Source organism: Diadema setosum, chromosome 8 (genome assembly GCF_964275005.1).
Source record: "Diadema setosum chromosome 8, eeDiaSeto1, whole genome shotgun sequence".
Classification (NCBI taxonomy): domain Eukaryota; kingdom Metazoa; phylum Echinodermata; class Echinoidea; order Diadematoida; family Diadematidae; genus Diadema; species Diadema setosum.
The window spans coordinates 19,432,023-19,451,595 of NC_092692.1; the positions used below are offsets into that span (position 1 = coordinate 19,432,023).

Below are 19,573 nucleotides of genomic sequence, written 5' to 3' on the forward strand. Positions count from 1 at the left end.
GGCATTAAGATAAATAAAAATGACATAATTTCTTGCTACATCTTCTCCTGACGTCGACCTTTTGTACACCATGCTGTTAACCTCCGAAATGCATGAGATAAATAGCACATTCATTTATGAGTAAAATTTATCTATATAGGAATCATTTCACCTTTATCAAGATTACAATACACTACTCTCTGTGCTTTCTAAACCTCCATGACAAGCTAAACATCACCATCTATTCTATTTGCTCAAAGACTGATTGCCAACCAATGCTCAGTATCTCATACTCTCTGCACAAGAGAATGGGGGGGGGGGGGGAGACAGTCTCCTACTCAAGAGCCCTTCTAGCTTTTTGTCAAGGCCCTCTCGCTGTATGGTGACTGGAGTCCAACCGAGTAGGGTTGCGCACAAGGGCCTTTTGAGATCTGCTTTTACATCCTTTTTTAGTCCTTTGGATTACAATTGTACCAACTTTTGCTCCCAAATCTGTGTGTCTGTCTGCTCGAGCCCAATTTGCATATATGGCGAATGTGTACATGCCACAGACCTCCACTGGTGGTCAGTGATGAATGCAAACAGGCCGGACAACGCCAAGACGAAGGATGTGGGGAGCGAACCATTGCATTGGTCTACCGGAACTCGTTAATATGACTATTCAGTAGGGTTCATGTGTCATGAATATTCAAAATGTGTGAAGCAGATCTCAAAAGGCCCTCACGCTGTCGTGCTCAGCTGGGCTCGCTTCGCTTGCCTGTCATAGCCATCATACAGTGAGAGGGACTTGACAAAAGGCTAGAGCCCTCCTCGAATGCAGAGCTTATACTGCTATGAAATCCACAGTGCAGCAATCATTGGGCACACCACTGGAAGCCACAATACTGCTGCAGTTTTAGACTACTGTTGTATACACATGTACACCACCCTCCCCGCTCCACTACAGGCATGACTCATCAAGCTCCCTGACGACCAGTGAGAGAGGGAGGCAAAGCAAGTTGTCTGCCTGCCTGCCCACTACCCTTCTCCCCTGCTGAGCTCTTGAAAGGCGAAGGGGATGCAGGGGGCAAACATCATAATACAGGATTCCTGCAATGGAGCCTATAATGAAGCCTTCGAGTCTTAATTTACTGCCGCTAGTGCCAGCAATATAAATACAAATTCTTTCTATGTGCAGCATTGCTCGTATCAACCACCCCTACTCCCTCCCCTCCCCCAACAAAAAAAGAAAGAAAAATAATGATCCCCATTTCCTTGTGTTGCTATACCTACTTATATACGGTGCACTTCTATATAAAACCCTTTTGGAAGACTAATGGATTGAATTCATGCAGACACAGGCACACATAAGGACTTTGTGCACATACAAAGTACTCCTCAGAGGGTAATCACCTGCATACATTTAACAGTATTGTAAACCCCAAACCTCAAATAACTCACCAACAATAATTTGAGGTATTTTTTTTTTCTTCTTGACCACTTGTTTGACTTATACATCAATTATTCACAATTATGCTGGAGATTTCAGGCCACTGACCAGTTTATTCCTTGTCTTCGCAATCTCACGTGCAAAGGCTTGAGACCAGAGTCGAAACGGAATATGAATGAGAAGCAAGGGGGGATGGATATGCTAAGTTGAGCCCCGACACTGAGTCCTCACAGCAACTACACACAGTGCTCAGCAACACTTGGCACATCTATGACTATGGCACATCTAGTCTTAAAGGAGCAGACTCTGTTCGATCGCTAAATGTTCTGTTCTTCCGTTGCCACAGCTTGTTTCTTAATACTTGTCTTGCTTCTGTTTTTTCTTTAACAGTGGGTAGTGTGCAAAGTAGCTTTTGCAAAACAAAAAGTTTGTATCTGATAAAAAGCATGTCCTGTGCAGTCTATATCTCAGCTTGTTTAGGCCATGAAATTAATGGGCCTTGGGAATGTTTCTATGATCTTGCCCTGTTTAATGTTCCCATTTATCTGAGTCTTGATTAAAGGACAAGTTCACTTTCATAGACTATGGATATGTGGATTGAGTGAATACAGCAATATTAGTAGAACACATCAGTGAGAGTTAATGAGGAAAAGTGGACAATCTGTTCAAAAGTTATGAATCTTTGAAGTTTCTGCTCAGTCACTGCTGGATGAGAAGACTACTACAGCTTGTAATGTCACATGTGTACAACTATATAAGGTAAACATAAAGAAAATTCAACATATTTTCCCTTTTCTTGCACAATAAAAAAACACTCGACCTCCCTCTATCAGAAGGTAGGGGGAATAATATTACCCTTAACATAAGTCAGTGACAAGTCGAGGAAATGTGCACTTTTTTCAAAAAGTAACATTTTGTGAAATTCTCTTTATTTTTTTATTCATATCGTTCTACGCATGTGACATCAAACATTGTAGTAGTCTTCTCATCCAGCCGTGACTGTGGAGATAAAAGAAAACATAACTTTTGAACGGATTGTCCGATTTCCCCCAAACTTTCACTGATGTGTTCTACTAATATTGCTGCATTCACTCAATCCATACGAATGTGGACTTGTCCTTTAAATGGTGGTGACTGTACTTCAGGGTCAAGGAGGAGCAGACCAGCCTACATGTCTGATGAGGCAAGAAGACTGGATAAATGTTTCAACATAAAGTACAGTATGTACTTGCCTGAATGGGCACAAAAGTACACTGATAAAATGTCAGTGTACTTCCTGGAGGTTTTCTTATCAAACTGTGATGATGTGTGATTAAGATTGGAATTTAAAGGTCCTGTTTACCTTTGGGAGTAGTGATTTAAAAAATGTTCACAATATCACATTTGATACATATGTGTAGGTCTGTTGTGTCACAAAACATCGTACCATATAACATTTTTGCAATAAAGCCTAAAATATATACTATATATCAGTGTTTTTCTCAATAAACTGTAACTGTAGACGGTTTAGTCTGGAAAATTTTTTATTATAAATATTGTTCAAATTTTTGTATGTTTAACAATACTTAACATCAATTATACTGGTTCAAATTTTTGACATTGGTTGTTTCTATCCCTAACTCACATTTTAGAACTATTTTAAAGCACTAATGCTGGGTTTTCGCTTCATCTGCAAATGGTAAATTATGCCTTTAAATTGTTTCTCATCATGGGGCAATTTTAATGTGAATGTTAAGGAAACAGAAGGGAAGGAATGCAGAGAATGTTTTTTCCTCTCATGCACCAATGTGGAGAAAATTGTATTTCAACAGTGTACAATGTAGAAAATATACTGGGATCAATGCAGTGGTATCTAAAGCCTAGCACTTTGTTATCTCAAACATATCGTAATGGGTAGGCTCTTAATATTATATCCTCATGGAGCCCTTACTCATACTGGAAGAGTTTGCAAAACAGAGATGACAACAGATAGATAGATAGATAGATAGATAGATAGATAGATAGATAGATAGATAGATAGATAGATAGATAGATAGATAGATAGATAGATAGATAGATAGATAGATAGATACGTGTAGATAGATAGATAGAAATAGATAGACAGACAGACAGACAGATAGATAGATAGATAGATAGATAGACAGACAGATAGATACATAGATAGATAGATAGATGGGTAGATATATAAATAGATGGGAAAATCATTTTAAAGTCGAGTAAAGATATTTGAAATCAGTGCTCGCTTACTGCAGCTACACTCATGTACATGTACCAGTAATATGTGGACAGTAATTTTCATGCTATGAAATCAGCAAATATACAGCAGATGAAATACAGATCAGCAGTTGCGATCTGAACAAATCTCATTTGTAGAGGGCTACAAATTGAAGAAACTCACACCTGAATTTTCTTCTTTTTTTTTTTCAAAGGCATACAAAGTGTAAGTTTGAGCATCAGCTACGGTAGGATGGGCAATCAGTTACAACCCATGTTCTCTGTACCACAGTCAACTATGGATCTGAACTTGCATTGTATTTAGTTGTGGAACACAACAGAGAAAAGCAAGCACATAATGAAAGCAAATTGGCCTGCAGAACGATTTATGAGGGCACTGGATTTGAAATTTGATTTTGTCGGCTGAAAGACAACATTCCTTCTTTGCATTACCAGTTCATATTGTAGTTTGTGAGTGTTAAAAAAAAAAGAGAGATTGCCTACCATAAAAACAGACTCACTTTCTGTGTATAGGAGACAGGCTTATCACCTGTCACTTTGTTTTAACATGATGGTTTGCTTTTCTCTAAAGATGACGGTGGTTGGGGAAAAAACAGGGACAGCCCATCTTGCCTGACATTTTGATAGGAAAGAGTAATGAGGAAATGGAGGATAGTCGTGCTGTTTATCAGTAAACCACATACAGCACATCCACTGTGTCTGACCATAAAACTTCATCATCTGCTCAGCTCACAGGAACGCATTAAATGTTCAGTTGTACTGGCATTTCATTTTATATATTTTCTTTTCTTTCCTGTGTTAGTTATGGACTTAAAAGGCTATTAAGTTGATAGTGCATGAAAGGGCATAAACCGGTATGAGCTGTACTGAATGACCTTTGTCATTGTTTTTGTTAAATTATTCTTATTCTTACGGTATTTTCAATGTATAGTTGATTTCCAAACCAGGGATGCTGACATTTGAGAGGAATTTTCTAATATCTGAGGCTCAGACTCCATTGTGATGTTAAAGGGGAAGGCTAGTAACTGATCAGTGGGAATCAGTGGAAATGCTGGGAGATGATTGTTCCAATCCTTATGGGATTCATTCAAGAGTTAATTGTATATCTATTGTTGTGTGAAAATGATTTGCTTCAGAACGGTCTCATATTCAAGTAATGTGCAGATTAATGCTCCGTCACTGACCAGGGACGCTAACCTGGAAGCATTAAACTGCACATTACTTGAATATGAGACCATTCTGAAGCAAATCATTTTCACACAACAATAGATATACAATGAACTCTTGAATGAATCCCATAAGGATTGGAACAATCATCTCCCATGCAGCATTTCCACTGATTCCCACTGATCAGTTACTAGCCTTCCCCTTTAAAGGAGACCTCCGGATGATTTTCAGATTTTTACATTTGAACAAATATAAATTAGTTATACTGAGGACAGAGTTTCAGAATTTATAATAATTGGGATGAAGAATAAGAATAGTTTCAAAATTTATAACAAATTGCAATGAACAAGGATGATGACATGGCAGAGTCACCATAAGAATGCATGAGATGGGGCTCAAGGAAGCAGAACAAAAGAAGAAGGCATGCATAGATTATACACAGGTGAACTCGCAAGCAAGCGGTATTGTAATGGAATTACATTGCTACATTTCTGAAATATGTGAACCTCCTATGTCATCATCCTTGTTCAGTGTAATTTGTTTAAGGTTTTACAAAGTATTGTTTCTCTACTCAAGAACCACCATAAATTCCACAAATCTATACATGGAGTTGTCAGTTTATGTATTACATGATGTGAAATTATGAAAATCATCTGGAATGTCCCTTTAAGTATCGAGTAGAGTTCATGCACGCCATATGGTGTACGTATCGTAAATATGCGACTCTTAAGTGAAGACTGCATGTATTGCTGAGATGTGCCATTGCCGACAAATTTTGGGTATGTTTGCTACTGGCTAGGCTCCCCTCATTTGGACTGCCGCAGACTTAATCTTTTTCTCATTTTTAGTGTAGGCTACTGACAAACAGAAAATATTAGTTGCTATTCACCAACAACAAAAATCAATCAATTTTAGCCCACCTGAGCCTATGATTTAAGTGAGCCCATGCGATTTTAGCACAGAAGAAAATCAGGCAAAAGTCTGACACTGAGGCTGGCAAAATTGCAGAAAACATAGAGGATCGCATCGCGCATCTGGCAAATTTAAACAGCGTTGCGGCAGCGAGACAATCTCTGATCCCCTTCTCTGGCTGTGCACTCTTGAGCCATGAGTCATGGCGAGCATAATGTGACATGGAAGGTAAACATACCTGCAGGTCAGGTTCTGCGCTTCACAGCGCCAGGATAAAAAAAAAAAAAAAAATCTTTAAAGGTCTAGCACCTGTAAATATTTATCCATACAGTTGTACATACACACTTGTGGAAATTAACTTTTTTTCCCCTTTAGAAAGAAGTGCTATTGATACATAGAAGACTCATTGCATTCTGGATTTGGCACGTGTGTAAACTCAAATCGTTTGGCTTTGATCGAGAAATTTTCTGGGAGGGTGGGGGGGGGGGTCCTACGAGGCACATTGCAATTTTTATCAAACAAAATCAGTCTGTATTTCGTTTATCTCTGGTGAAACAAGTATTATTCCTCCAATTTTTTTTAAAGTAAAAACTGAGTGTTGCATTATTGTCTATCCATGTTCTGTTCATTACACACCAAGTCTACAAGTGCTATAAATCAAAATGTTTAGTAGTATTTAGAGCTGTTATCATTTTTTCTAATCAATATTAGGCCATTCACTTGAAAAAACAAAGTTTCAATGAGCATCCATTATTTGACCTTCATATGTTAGTACAGAGATGTCTGTTCATCATTGCATACATTATCTCAATACTTTTCATTTTGACAAAAATTCAAATATTTTTTAGACTGCTTCTTTGAAGCAATTTTAGGGCAAAGTTAACTCTCATTAAAGTGTTCTAAAAGATGGTACTGTAGTGAGGGAAATGCACATTGGAAACAGAAAATAAAGTGATGTCCCTGAAATGTAGGTACCCTTTTACAGTGGAAATGGCTTCAGAGAGGGCCAGAGAAGGGGGAAAGGGAATTATGTGTATCACATAGTAACTTCAGTAGGAAAGTTAAACAGATGGCTCATTAGCCTACTGCTGGCTGACAACCATCACACTTGAGATATGCATCGACACATGTTTCTGCCAGAACACAATATCAAATTGGATTATTCCTCAGTCTCCCTCTTTTCCCACACTGTCGCCTGCACATGGCCCAAATTTCTACGGCCAGACAGGGACCTCTCCTGTGGCGAGATATGAGTCAATAGCATAATTCCATAACCTGGAAACTGAGAACATCATCCCATTCACAGAGGAAACTTCAAATGTTGTGCTCAACATCAAACACAGACTCGAGGCTCTCCGATATCAGTCCTCAAAAAGCTCGTCTAGACTGTAAATTTCATTTTCGGGGTGCTGTCCACTGCACAGAGATCCACAATTTGATTTATGAGGTGCTGTCCACTGCACAGAGATCCACAATTTGATTTATGACTGATATCATCTGACACACAATGTCTAACCATGTACGGAGTAGATTTATCGTCAACTGCAACATTTACACAGGGCCACCAGTTGGGCTATGAAAATATTCACAAAACTCTCCTCTATTCAAAACCATCTTTCTGTCACTCTGAAATTACAAGGTCATACACATAGTATAACATCATCACAAGTATGAAACAGCAAACTGCGCTGTTTACTCTGTGTTCTGGAAAGATGTTGTTGTTGTTGTTGGTTTTTTTTTTTTTCCAAACAGCAAACTGTGAAATCTTTTAGGTAGCAGGACCACAAACCAACAGCCATGTTCTGCAGACAAAGGTGACTAAAATCCAACTGTCACCACAGTCAATTTCAGTGTATGCTGTACTCTGTACAATGAACTTTAGTGTACAAGGTACATTGTAGTGTACAATGAATTCTACATCTCTGCTTCAACCTCATATGAAAAAATATTATCAAACATCTTCAAAGTTGCAAGGCATACACGTACAGCAAAATAATGGTCCATTATCCTGCAAATAGTATACTGACGACCTAAACTTTACCTAATTTAAAAACTATTAGTGGAAAAGTGAGCAAAGAAAATGGGATTCCATCGGGAGTCGAACCCGAGACCTCCGGATTGCTAGACCGGTGCTCTACCGACTGAGCTATAGAAAGCCCTAGTACAGTGTTCGTCCCAGAAACCTGTAATTACCAGTGATGATGCAGACATCAATCATTAATGTTGATAACATCAATCATTAATGTTGATAACAACAATAAGAATAGTGACAATACTATGATAACAATCCTACTTTTGTTAATTTCAATAATGATATCAGTGATCAATAATAGAGCCTCCTATTACAGTAGTTGTAACCCTCAATCATTTCACAATGTGACTTGTGTATGACTAATTCTCATGAGATGTTACAATGTATGTCCACGGTTCATCACAGCATACACTGTACACAGTCACAAGGAAAACTTCGACAATAATAACAGTGACAGTAAAAAAGCTAATAACGATAATAACTCTAATGCTAATATTGCCTTTGTCTAGACTCGTTTAATACACTCAAAAGCTAAATTCCCACACAGAGGGCAGCACACATTGTACATCATTACAATGCAGTTGAATTCATCCACCATTAATTGTTACAAATTTAAATTAATGGATTATCAGATCCATGCAAAATCACATATTTTCAGATATCACTTGATTAAAACATGGCTTTTTATATATAATTGCAAAGTAGAACAAGTGCTTAGAACTACCAATAATAATACAAGATCATTTTAACTGAAAAGGTGTTTTCAGCTGCAAAAAAAAAAAAATAAAAAAATAAGAAGAAAAAGGAATGTGTCTGGAGGAGAAACCAAGCTTACTCCTCAGCAATTCTTTCCATATCAACATTCACGTTTACATTACTGATTCGAAATTCTTTTCTCAGCAGACGTTGCTCGGAGGGATATACGATGTACGCATAGAATTGCACGCTGGGACCCTCAGCCATACACCTCTACGTTCATATGATAGGCTTATCACGAAGTGCAGTTTTGAATGACACTGCAAACATGACCTAGTTGAATGAGGCTCACAACTGTACAACACACAACGTGGGACTTCCCAGCTCCCATGCAGTAACACTGTAGTATGCTATATAGTGGTCTACACAAAGATGATTTGTAATTTAACATCATAAGCTTTACACAGGTCTGTAAAGTCCCTGAATATTATCAATTATCCCCTGCTTGTTCATGGAATTTATGGCACCAGTACATACTTTGTGAGAACAAGCAGGGGATATTACAATTTTGGGTCTTTTTAGTGATAACGTCATGACTGAATATAGGAAAAACGTATTGAGGGGTGGATTTAGCACATGCGCACAATTATCATCAACAATGAAAAACTTAGAAACAAAAACTGTTAGGCATTTATGACCTCATTCATGAAAGACAAAAAATATTCAGTGCATGACAGACCAATGAGATGACAGAACTCATAATGATCAATTACAGATAGTACTGTAAAGCACAATATTTTTGCTGCATGAAATTTTCCCGAATCGGAGTCGACGACCGTTATCACTTCAAGAAATTTTTGCAAATTAACAATTAACACTGGCATTCAACGCACATAGTGTACATAAATAAGAACTTCCACATGCATTTTAATTTCTCTAATCTTGGCTCTCAAGAAATTCACAAAATTAAAATGCACATGAATATTCCTTGTTTTACAGTACATACCATTCATCGTCCTATTCTACTTTTGCATTGTACAGTCTACAATTCAGACACAGGTTTTCATTTTCCTTTCTACAATATTATCTTCTTCTTTTTTTTTCAGGAAGAATGCAATGAAACACAGTAGAATTGGCCTGGTGTTTCTCCACACAGCTTCTGCTACACAAGATTCTGTCAGCTGAAGACAAACATACTCCTGACTAATAGTGACTGATCACCAACTAATATGAAATCATCAATGATAGTCAATCCTGTCCTACTCACGTACTATAGGGATTTGCTGAGTAAGCTTCGTTTACTCATAATACGTATTATAGCAAATCTATGAGGGGCTTTCAGGTACATGTACAGTACCGGTACAAATGACAGATGGGTCTTTAATTATTGTTTCTGAAGCACCATTTTAAATACATTCACACTTCTGGAATATATTCAGATGCTGAAATGAGTCTGCGTTTATCTAAAAAATTTTTGAGGCAGACTCACAATCCTTAACGCGTTTCAGCCATTTTCAAGGGTTAGTAAATGCAACCGTGTTTTCAAACGCGTTTAGAAATGTCATTTTGAAACGCCTTTTAAAGGGCGTTTTGCATCTGAGACCACAATCGCCGTTCTGTGAGAAGATAAACGCAATGCCGTTTTGAAACATATTTATATCTCAAGGTCAAATCCCAGCTGTTTCCAGTTGTGCTCTCTGCATATTACTTGTGTGTGACTGATGAGGCATGTCTGATGGTACGCAACCGACTTTTACTTCCCGGGTCGAACGGTGCAAAGCAGCTGCGCAGTGACTAACACTCCAATCGCGATTGTATGATGATTAGATAAACCCGGCACCCGGAGAATCGCGTTTCAAACCACGTTCGCAAATACATGTGTACCATTCCAAACGCGTTTTGAAACGTGATTCTCTCTCTCCAGCTAGATTAATGCAGCCTTAAAGGCCCTGTAGAGTTGGAATAGCATAGAATGGGAAGGCTGGCCCAGATCGGATATTCAAGAATCCCGTAATGAATTGTGTACAGCCCTACAGCCTGTATGTACAGTGTATGTCAGTACACGCACAGCTGAGGAATTTCGACTGGAATTGACCATTACCAATAAGCATGTTGGACACTTCAATGCACTATTTGCTGATAGGTACTGTTCGTGGTTTTGTTCCCTTGTGAGCAGTGAATGAAGACCTACGGGTATTCAATTGAGCCATTTCCCCATGCATGCAATTGGGTCTTTAAATGCCAGCTGCAAATAATGTTCCCTACAACAACTGTGACACACTCTAGTAACCTAGGGCCTGGTAATCAAGGGCACTGTGTAATCTTCCATGTGTCTACATGCACAAGACTTAAACAACTGTATGTCTACACATGAACATGTATTCACCATGATGACAGCCACTACCAGCTTTAAAGCTTGGATAATATCTACCATTTTAATGGTCATGTTGTACACATCTCACAATTCCAAATATCAATTCACAACAAGAATCAAGCAACTTGAACTAAAGAGTTTGTTTGTTTGTTTGTTTGATTTGATTCATTTTCCATCTGAGAAGATGGCTGGATAGCCCATATTCAGCTACGTTAAGCTGGTCTTCCATGGGGTCCAGTTGGGTGTGAGGTGGGACCACTCCACCGGGTTAAACACCCTGCTCTTTGCGATGAATGAATGAAGCGGGATCTTTTACGTGCATGAGTTGTTACTCTCTCTTACACGGGACCTCCATTTTACGTCCTATCCGAGGGACAGAGTGTTTTGCCTCTTGCTAGAGGGGACGGTATGCTTACACACAACATTGCTCAGTCCAGACTCGGGTTCGAACCCGGGCCGCGTGATCGTGAGGCAGACGCGCTACCGACTGAGCCAACTCACCGCCCTTTCATACTTAGCCCCTGAATATGGCACAAGCTCGGCACAGGTTTCCAATGTCCATCGCAACCCATTCGGCAAAGGTTCCCATGGTAACTTCCACACCTTTTTTTCAAAGCAAGCAACATGCCAAGCATAGGTGATTCATGATCAAAATACTGCACACATGGATGTATGCGACTGTACTGGCCTTTCTCGCTTGCGATGGACAGTCAGTAACTTGTACAAAGTGACTGGCGGTTTACCAGGTTAATGTTCATTGCATTTCAGCTATTTCTTCAATCAATGCAGATGAGGAATGCAACACCCAACTTCTTGCGGAGGACTTTCTGTGTTCACGCTAAACAGTCTAGCACAAATTTCGTGCTGTGTTCATTCACTGTTCATGTTGCATTCACCCGAAGAATTAACCCCTCCCCCCTCTTTACCTTTCACACTGACAGCACTTGGTCTGGGGTTTGCACAGCATGCTCACCAGAGGACGTTCCGTGCATTCAGGCAAATATGAAAGGGGTATTAGCTACCCTAAAGTAACCTCCATTCATTTGTATTCCGTCATTTCATTTCAGACACAGCGTATTATCATTGATGGTTACTGATGGCTTTCCTAATGGATTTTATGGCCAACTTCCATTTGCTGTGGGCTTGATGTCCTAGATGATTAAGTAGCCCAATAGAGAGATTATATTTTTCTTTGAACTTGATCAATCATTTCTTTAATAAACAGAGGTAAATGAAAAATAGAGATAATTGTGGGATATCACTCTCGAAGTTTTATTTTCAAAAGAGGGGACCTGTTTCTCAGCTTCGTCACATCAAGTAGTACCGGTAATGCTAAATGTTTACTTGTTATGTTTGCAACATATGTCCTCTCTCAGCACGCAGAGAGCTGTACAACTTCAACAAGCTTGCTTCTGCTTTTCTCGACAGATAATACCACATTCTGACCAGCAGACTTTAAATGTATACCAGAAACAGCTTATAATCTGATTATTAAAGAGCAATTAAAGCCCAGATTAATTCATCTAGGTGTGATACTTGATATTCACTCTCATTATTTATAGAATGTGGGAGGTGAAAATGTAAAACTCACTGTGTATAATGGTCATCGTAAAAGCAGTCAATTAATGTATGCAATAGTAACTGTACCATAGGCCTTTTGAGTGTGATGATTAAAGTATAAAATGAATGTCACGTACACTCGGTATAACAGAGCAAGGCAACCTTTCAAATGTGCAACACTTGCCAACATCATGTAGTAACTAAAAGAGGCACTATGACTATACAGTGGTAATACTGCATCGTTCTACATTGTGAAACAGAAGTTCCTTTCAAGACACAATGAACCAGTATGCAGAACCTCCACTTTGTGCATGAGCAGAAGAAAGGTCATTCAGACCAACAGACATGTTGGTTTTTAAATTCACTGGGATAAGCAACTGTGATGTTAAATGTAATGATTATTCACGTTATGTAGGCCCTAAGCCTTATAAATGCTGCTTGCCAGCACATTCACCTGACAGCAAAAGTGGTATTTGGCAATATCAACAGAAAGAGGTTGTTAATACATTCAATGCAAGATAATGAAATGGATGCTTCCCCAAGTGTTAATTGATGGATCATTCTGATCATCTGGTCTATGCAAGTTTATTCTTTAATTAGAGCAGGATTGATGAATGCCATTTAAATCATTACGCAAAGCTTTATGCATTATGTCACTCTGAAAGCGAGTGAAGTGCCCCTAACTGACTGAGAAAAAAGGAAAGGTCATTCAGACCAATGTGCCCATGAGCTACAATTCCGATTGTACACTGTAGCTCCCAACTGGCTTATTCAACAGTTTGCTGACTACAAAATGTTGTTAAGATGTACACAAATCTATATTAAGTGTACATCTCACCGCCAAATATCCATAGTACAGAAACCTATTTCGCATCTATTTTCTACAGCATTGCCATGTGAGCTAAATACAAATTAGGATATCTACAACCTTGATACAAATATCAGCAAGGACATCTTATTTACATCCCCGCTGCCCATGGCAAACTCCTCAGGCAAATCAGAAACTACACAAGATGTATCAGCTCGATAAATAGAAAATGCATGCTAACAAGAGTGGCCTGTTCCTTGGCTTCATTTTGCAAACCTCGGAGGCAAGAAGCTACGAACTGAACTTCCCGAAGTGATGATAATTTATTTGCCAGGCCAATATGAGGGCTGCAGCAGCGGGATCTGATGTGCATGGCTTTGTTGCCAGGCAACGGTCCTCTTCTCACCATCTGATTCCAGCGAATTGCCTTTGGCTGGCACAACTGTACTGGAGCACACACATTTGGAGTGAGACAACAGCAGGTCTGATGAAACACAGAAAATTGCCCTCTCAGCCATGGCCACTTCCATGCAAATGTTACATCACAAAGCACTCTGTCATCACCGTCAGTGAATAATAAACACAAGTGTCCAGGCACTGAAGTATAAAATGCAATCATGAACGCACAGGTTCAGCATACAGTACACCTGTGGACACGCCCTGTACATCGCCACCACCACATACCAATTTCTGCTCACTCTTTTCGCTTTTGCATCCCCCCCCCCCCACATGCCATCCTCAGGTTGACATCAATTATGCCAGCTCCTAAAGTCAATTTTCAAAGGCCGAGTGCTGTCCAATTATCGCGAAATTGGCAGGAGAACACACATTCTGCATTATGCAAATTTGACAGAAAACTCATCGTGCTTTGTGTGACAGGCCTCTTGCCATCAACCTGCATCAACGGCTCTTGATGTGTCACTCTCATGTTGTTTCTCCACCACTGCAGCAGCGTCACTTTAATATACAACCTGTATACATCGTGGGACCTTTCCCTAAAAGCCAATACAAGAATTAAATACAGAAATGAAGGCTTGCTGTGCTTTCTCAACTTATTCATCATCTTTCCACGGCTCTTGGAGGAGAAAAATCAATTCGTGCCGGTCTGCTCACAGACCATCTATAATCAAGGTCAGGCAAAACAGTGGCTTTTATCATCATCCATCAAAGGGCAATATTCAGCCATTTCCCACTGGAAAACATGTCAACTCTGATTTCACATGAGAAATAAAAAATCAATTTTCAAACCAAATCAATTTTGCCCTCTGGGAGTTTTGAATGTTGAGGATCCACTGATAGTGATTGATGTGCATCTAGCCACTCAATAGCAGACTGAGGTAGCCGCTGTAATATGTTCAGTAGTCGTATGTGCAAAATGTACAGGGTATACCCTTTCTTTACATCGTATCGACCCAGCAATGATCAAAATTCCAGTGTCGATTTGACCTCATTTAGACATAAAATGCAGAATTTTATTTTTCTCCCTTTTGTACATTATTTCTCGTGCAGGGATTAAGTTTGGCAGTGACCGCCCAGTCCTTTCCCAAGATGGCTAAAAGTGATGACAGAGTGGTCAAAATTTGGGCTGACCATGGGATGGATGCCTTGGGCAACCAGAATGTGCTGTCCTTTGTACATGTACAGGGTAACTTTCACTGCTATTACACTGGTATAAATTAAAATTAAAAAAAAATATTGATCTTATCCTTGCTTGATAAGGCTCTTGGTCATGGACACACAACTGCCCTTTAATATTACTTGGAGTGGTGAGTTTGATTTCTCCTACAGTGTATTTTAAACAAGAAGAAGCATCCTGTATCAGAAAAAAAAAGTGTACTCCTCCACAAAAAAAAAATAAAATGATGTCACCTGGATGATAAGATGACACACTAATAAGAGAATAGGCCGCGCAGGCAGCATGAGATGTATTGTAAACAAGACATTTAATGATCAGAGCAGGGAGGTGGAAGAGACTCTCTTCCACCTCCCTGATCACAGCATGTTACTTGAGGTTATTCTGAGCTTTGCTTCACAACATGACTATGACCTTGGGGTCACCAATACACCTCTGTACTAATGCAGTCCCTACAGCCTACAGCTGACCAGGCTGATTTTTTTTTTTTTCAACCACCTGCAATCATTATTAAAAGTGCAATTTCATGTTACAGGGCAATTGCACCACATCTTTACATCGATTCTACATTGAAATATGGTTAGAATGAGATATTAAAACAGACTGATATCTCTTTAATCAACATCAGACATACACTGTAAGATAAGAAAATTACTAAATTCTTAACTTTCTCAGATTTTCACAAAATATCGAAAATTGTTTATAACCACATGCAAATCAGTCAGGATGATGCTGTAAAAAACAGAAGAAAATTTTAGAAAAGATCTGTTTGCTGTATTTAGGTCAACTGAGAAATAAGAGGCCATTATGGCACAAACATACTCAATCTGTGCGTTACTACCAGTATTATTGCTTTGTGAAAAATATGCAAACCTTTTGAAATTCCAAGACTTTTCTACTTTTATTCTTGGAAAGTTTTTTTTTTTTTTTTTTATACTTGTAAAAGCCAAAGTGATCATGGCAGGGAACTGCAATCGTAGGCATATAAATGCTCAAACTGTCCATCTGCCTATTGAAGGACAGTGCTTTAAGAATGATCCATGTCATATTCTGCATTACTACTATACTACTAATAGTATTTGACATTTGCTGGTTGATTATGATGTATCATCCTTGAAGGCACATTGGGATAATCTACATTACATTCCACTATGACTCCAATATGTAACAGTAGACACTAAGTACAAGTGTATACATAAATATTGTCTACTCATATTAGTATGTAGACCGTACATGTATACAATGTATTGTCAGAATAAATAACAATCTACATGCATAGAATGAGAATCATGGCGACAAAATATAAAATAGACCTTTTATTCTCCTTTGTATCCCTCATTCATTATTGCCATAGATATTCCATATTGAGGGCATCAATCATTTGCAAGGTGTAATGCCAATCTGTGGTCCCTTCACCGTGAGCCTCACACCTTGTAATAGTCCACATTGTCCTTCCTTTTACACTGCAACAATAACAACAAAAGCCTCTCCTCCAAGCCATCTATAGACAAAATAATAAATCCGGAATATCTTACCACATGAAATTCAGTATACCAGAAGATGTTGATGCATAGTGCTTCTGCTGCTTGTCCGCGATTCCCCCGCAATCAATCATGTAAACTCCATTATTCCATGGCAAGCAGAGAAGAGAGATGCCAGATTTTTTCAGCGTTATTTTCTTCCTTTTTTTTTTCTTTCCCCCTCAATGGCTGTTCAGAGGCAATTCTGATTCCAAGTGAAATTGCACGATGACCGGGACGCAGAATTCTTGCTGATATATGTGCAGGTCTCCAGAGCAAAGATAAGGGTAACCGGGGAAGCACAAAACTGCTTCTCATTAATCACAGCATACTTCGTAGTAAGGTCCAGGTAGAGAGAGAGAGTCATCAGCCAGTTGATTGACACCGAAATAACTCTGCCGGAGTCTCGTGTGCCCAGACGTTGCAGGTCTGACGCAGGATTCTCCTCTGCCGTTCTCGTTCAGAGCCTTTTCACGATCCCATCATCGGTCAGGTGTTCTGATGACACGAAACGACAGAGTCTTGGGCAGCAAGCAGAAACCTAATCGTGATTGAACAGAATAAACGCACACACACACACACATTTAAAAAAATGGTTTGTTAGCACTTCAAATCATGATGTAACATTTACAGAATATAGGGTCCATGTTTTGACTTCATATGGGTGTAGTACAACCCAAAGAATGAGATTCAACCATACTTGATATTGACAAAAATTAAGTTGCCACGGCAACAGCATTATTTTCAACAGTTAATCACAAGTATGATGGATGTACATACACAATGTTAACAATCTAATTTCAAAATTACAAAAGACATTGCTTTACTACATGTAATTTTTGAAAAGTGTATTCTTTCTTGAAATAGAGCCTCGAGCAAACAACCCATAATGCCATTTGGAAAGCAGCTGGTTTTCAGGAAAATGGGATTTGGAGACAAGATCCTTGTCACACAGTATGCATGAAAGCATCTTCATGGAAATGCTAAAACTTTAAACTTGCCCGATTTATACTGTGCATTTACAATGTACATTTATCACGGTAATAAATATGCAAGCATGCGACAGGCCACATTATTTTCCAAATTTCCAGGAATTCTTCCTGGTGGGGCACACCATGAGGTGTAACTCAGTGCCACTGGAACTGAATGTCGCCTTCCTAACCTCCTATGACTGTCATACACAGATTAATGTCGCAAACTATTCTTCTCTGGGTAGTAAACGGTTAAATCAAATATCTGTTCCCATCACATTTGTGCAACAGCCCTGCCAATATCCAGTGTAAACAGTCTGGAGGGAAAATCCCTGAAAAGTACGTATTGCACGGATTCAATTTAATTTCCCTTCTATCTTAGGAGGCCATAACAGAACACAATACAAACACTTTTCACTTGCAGGAACTGATTTGAAGGCATACAATTTTCTAATTCCGTACTACAATCGAATAATTCTGAACTATAAAATCAATCATATGAAATCTATTATGGAGGAATTGTTTTTAATGCATTTTCATAGCCACGCAATCACACTGGAAAGGCACGATGGTGAATTACTGAATGCATTGTCAGTGTCAACAACCTGGTGATGAAATACATACAATTGCATGCATCCATGCTATCCCAAGTTCTAGAACATTCCTGACTGTGGTTTCCTTGTGGCTAATTTCAATGTAGTAAAGATGACCACTAGACATCACAGTACTGAACTTCTCTTCTTTAATTGATCATAACTTTTTACGGCTTTTATGATCTTGCAAAAAATGTTCAAGTAAGCCACTATTCTTGTTTCATTGCCTTCATTACAGATTTATTAACCCATCGAGGAAGGACTGATTTTGATACAACACGCATTTCCCATCTAGACACATGCCTGAGTATACTCGGGACTCGTCTTCAATGGGTTACAGTCTGCTACAGGTTGGCATTCACACACAAAGGCAAATTATCACACGAGTTAAAAAAAACAAACAAACAAAAAAACAGCGAGACTAATTTTTGCATCAATATGTTATACAGCAAGAATGACCAATTTCACTGTATACACACACATGAATCAAAGGTTTCTCATCGCGGCGCAAGGATTGATTTTAACAAACCGCTAATTTAGGATGCATGTGAATGCAGACTCTGGTCATCTCACACAATGGCTTTGCGAGGCTGCACTCTCTATACACAGGTGGCTGAAACTATCTCCAACATCTCTAGCAAAAACAAACAAAACATACAGACAGAACAACAAAACAAAATGAAGAGAGACTGCGTTTCTCGACCAGTACGCCTATCCATAAAAAGGGGCCATCCTTCATGCAATGCTCCCGCATCTCTTGCAAGATTGATGCGACGAAAGCCCCAGCACTGAAGGGGGAAAATTATTCTGTGGCTGGTTGTTTATTGCTCAAAGGTTTCTTCTTCCCTGTAATATGCAGCCTCTCTGATTCATACAGAGATTGACAAGCCCTTTGCAGGAGTGGTGCATTAACTTGGATGCCGAATGCCCGAACATACAGCAGTACGCCTCACTCTTATAATATCAATACACCTGCACAACCCAATATCTCAAAGTGTAGTTGAGCCTCTATCGACTTCTATATTTTTTTTTTCCCCAAGGCATTATCAAGGAACTCCACTGAATTTACGGGAAATATAATGGTCAAATGCTAATCAATTTATGTTTGATGTAAAATATCAATGTATGGTTGATGAGGGTGAATTCCTGCGCAAAATGAGTCCCACATGGATGATAAAAGGAACGGTTTTCCCTCGAACTTTAATAATGGGACAATTTCTGTGTTGGTGTTGTGAAGAAACAAAAGACATCAACATAATTTGTGCACTCCAGCAACAAAAAAAAGAAAAAAGAAAAGGAAAAAAAAAAGAGTCAAATTTTAAAGGGATAGTACAGTATTGGTGAAGATGAGAATTGGGCATTTAACTTTTTGCGAGATACCAAGAAAACACTTATGAAATAGTACAGAGCATACCATTTTAAGAGGAATTCAAAGTTTATTTGATGAAAATCGGGTTTGGAATGACTGAAACATCCAAAAACAAAGTAAAACAAAGCAATTGTAATAAAGTGTGGGTCCCACACTTATAAGAATCGCTCTGTTTTGGATATCTCAGCCATTTCAAAACCAATTTTCATCAAATAAACGTTGAATTCCCCATGGAATTACATGCTCTTTCATATTTTATAAGAGGTTTCTCATTATCTCACCAAAAAAAAAGTTA

The 19,573-nt window shown here is 38.9% G+C and overlaps 1 protein-coding gene across 1 annotated transcript in view; it reads right to left on the reverse strand.

Moving 5' to 3' along the window:
* Positions 1-16,881, reverse strand: part of LOC140231487 (uncharacterized) — a 31,559-nt gene extending 14,678 nt beyond the window's left edge. The window contains exon 1 of the mRNA XM_072311618.1: positions 16,361-16,881. The gene's annotated coding sequence lies outside the window, so the exon portion shown is untranslated. The remainder of the gene's footprint in view (positions 1-16,360) is intronic.
* Positions 16,882-19,573: the final 2,692 nt, after the last annotated feature.